The following is a 3479-nucleotide window of genomic DNA, read 5'->3' as shown; positions in this document are numbered from 1 at the left end:
ACACATTGGGCGCATATGCATACATGCCCCAAAATCCAGACAGAATGGAGAAATGGAGGGGAAGGGATTGTGGCATGACCACACCCACTTGAGAGGTGCTTTGCATCCTCACTCTCTCTCTATCTCTCACTGGCACACCTTTTGGCAATTAAAATAATGTAAAAAATAATTCCTCAGTTGCATCTGTCTATGCAGCATGCTTTATGATATATATTAAAATATGTTAATATTGGACATTGAGTCTCCTTTGTGCAACTGTTCCAGCCATCTAGAGAACCTTCTCTGCCCTGTGCGCAATGGCAACTCTTAAGGATAAACTCATTGCAGCCGTTGCAGAAGAAGAGGCAACGGTCCCTAACTATAAGATCACTGTAGGGAGTGTTGGACATGTTGGTATGGCATGTGCGATCAGCATTCTGGGACATTCTCTGGACGGTGAACTTGCCCTGGTGGATGTTTTGGAAGATAAGCTCAAAGTAGAAATGATATATCTGCAACACGAGAGCTTATTTCTTCACATGCTTAAAATTGTGGCAGATAAAGATTATTCTGCGACCGTCAATTCCAAGATTATGATGGTGATTGCTGGAGTCTATGTGTCCTCAACACTCAGAGATTGACCAGTGTTATCAACCAGAAGCTAAACAATGACGAGGTTGTTCAGCTCAACAGGAGGGGGAGAATTGTCTCAACCTGGTGCAAAGAAAGGTTAATGTCTTCAAATTCCTTATTCCCCAGATCATCAAGTACAGCCCTGATTGTATCATAATTGTGGTTCCCAATCCAATGGACATTCTCACCTATGTTACCTGGAAACTAAGTGGCCTATCTAAGCACCTTGTGATTGGAAGTGGATGTAATCTGGATTCTGCTAGATTTCACGGCTGAAAAATTTGGTGTTCATCCCACCAGCTGCCACGGATGAATTTTGGGAGAACATGGTGACTCAAGTGTGGTTGTGTGGAGTATGGTGAATGTGGCAGGTGTTTCTCTCCAGAAACAGAATCCAGAAATGGGAATAGACAAAGACAGTGAAAATTATAGTGCAGTGCATAAGATGGCGGTTGAAAATGCCTTTGAAGTCGCCAAGCTGAAAGGATACACCAACTGGGCTATTGGATTAACTGTGGCTGACCTCATTGACTCCATGTTGTCCAGGATTCACCCAGTGTCGCTTTTACCTTAGTATGTGAATGTAGGCCCACAGAATCAAAGCCCATCCTTGGTTTAATGCTTGCAATGTGAGCCCTTGAACAAATAAAACTAACTTGTAATGTGAAAAAAATATGATAATATTTACTTTTGTGTCTTTTTCTGTGGTATTTAAGGTCTTTCTCACAATGAGATATGATTTTTCAACTACTGGTCTTTTTTGGGTTTTGTCTTAAAGAATTCCTTTATTTATTACTATTATTATTTTTGATTTGACCAGAGAGAGACAAAGAGAAAGAGACAGAGAGAGACAGAGAGAGAGAGAAGCAAGAAAGCAAGCCGCCAAGTCCACGACTTGAACTGTGGCAGGACATTTGGGAGTCCAGGGTCTCAACCACCATGCGACCTGCGGCCCCCAACTACTGCTTTTTATTTTGTAGTTCTTTTTCTTTTGTGCTTTTTGTGAGTTTTCATTTGCTGAAGGGCCTATGCGTGCTTGCGAGAGAGAGAGCGTGACAGAGAGAAAAATGGAAAAAGTGAGAAAACACCCGCAATGAGGGATGGCCACCCAGTAATCCCTTTTCTTCCATGTTTCCCTCTTTTTAGGATTTTGGACATGCACACACATGCTCGACCTGTTTCTCAAGCCACTGGACCTGAGACTCAAACTGCACAGTCAGCCATGTAGGATCCAGCTCCCTTAAGCACAATATCACCAGCTGGCCCTATTGCATAGTTCTTTAATTTATTTAGAAGTTATTTCTATGTGTTACGTGAATTACACAAATTTTATTTTTTAGTGCATAGTCAATTGTTCTAGGAACCATAGATTCATTTAGAGGATGATCTATTTTTCACACTGATTAGGGGAAAAAAATACATTCAAAACCACTTTCACTGCCATGATTAGAGGTTATTGCCCTTTGACCTAAGAAACTTATATTTGTGTTACTCTAAAGTGTGATTTTTCTCATTATATTTGAGCTGAACCTATTTATCTGTATTTATTTCCCAATTTGCCTAATGATAACTTTACCTAATTTTTAAGTTAAATCTGGAAAAGTCTAGTTATTACAGACATATCCATTTTCTTCCCTTGAGAATATGTCTGGTTTAAAAATTGCAACACAATTCATTTTAGGCAGTATCTATTTTAGTTATTTATTCATGGCAACATGGTGGTTTGATGAATCTTTTTCTAAAATGCTAAATATTTTCAGGGTCAAAACAGATCTGCACTTATGTCTGAAACATTACTCTGCAAATTTTGCAAAGCCCTTTGCCCAAAGCATATAAAATTAGCCTTGAAAATTAGTATTTTTCTAATGAATCCTGCTTTTCTTATTTTAAAATGAACTGTTGGGTGATCTCTGCAATATGTTAGGGTGTTCTTGGTCACAAGCTGTGAAAGCATTCAATAACTCAGAGAGAAAGCAGGTAGAAAAGAATGTATTCACTTTCCATGGGAGGAAAGAGGCCTGATGCAGAGTTACATCGACCCTTAAGGGTAGGAGTCAGAAGCTTTTATTGGGTTTTAAAGGCGAGAGGTTTATGGTTGGTGATTCTGGGACAGGATACCTGTTGATCTTTCTCAGTTCCTGAACTATTTTTTCAATATCTCTGTTTGGTACATCTGACCACTTTGATCCTCCATATATTTGGATGTTTGTTGACATTTTAGTGTCAGCAAGAGACAGGGTCTCAATCTCCATATCTGAAGGTAAATCTTAGAAAAACAAAGTCAGCTACCTGTGGTGAGGTCAAGGGGGAGCCAACTAGCCCTGGAAGAAAAAGGGGGCAGGGCAGAAAGAATGTAACACCTGGGAGTTTTAGATTAGCCATCAGCCTTCCCAATTAAAATATCTAAAGCTTCAGGGGGAGAGTGAATCAATCTGGTGCCTGGGAGACACTAAAACACTGAGTTAACGCTTTCCAATCCTTAAGGCACTTGGAAGACTTCTAACTCTACCATTAACTAAAAATAACATTTTGTTCTATAAGGAACAAGAAGTTTGTGGCTACAGTGTCAATTGTGATCTTCACATTACACACAACAACATTTCTCTGAAAAATGTAAGTAGATATTTAGTGCTTTATTTTTCAAATATTGATAGGTATTTTAGATATGTTTTCCACCTGATTTTTAAAATTTTTTAATAATTATTTTATTTAACTTTATTAGTTGTGTATGTATGTATGTATGTATGTATGTATGTATTGTAATTTGACCAGAGAGGGACAGATTGAGAGAGAAAGAGAGAGAGAAAGTGAGAAAGTAAGTTGCCAGGTCTGGTACTTGAACCGCAGTCAGCCATGTGGGAGTCCAG

General features: G+C 39.0%; 1 pseudogene; it reads left to right on the top strand.

Moving 5' to 3' along the window:
* Nucleotides 1–296: 296 nt before the first annotated feature.
* LOC102490575 (L-lactate dehydrogenase B chain pseudogene) lies at nt 297–1186 on the top strand (annotated as a pseudogene).
* Nucleotides 1187–3479: the final 2293 nt, after the last annotated feature.

This window comes from Tupaia chinensis, unplaced genomic scaffold (assembly GCF_000334495.1).
Source record: "Tupaia chinensis unplaced genomic scaffold, TupChi_1.0 Scaffold142961_1, whole genome shotgun sequence".
Lineage (NCBI taxonomy): Eukaryota > Metazoa > Chordata > Mammalia > Scandentia > Tupaiidae > Tupaia > Tupaia belangeri.
This window is presented reverse-complemented; position numbering and strand designations above follow the sequence as displayed.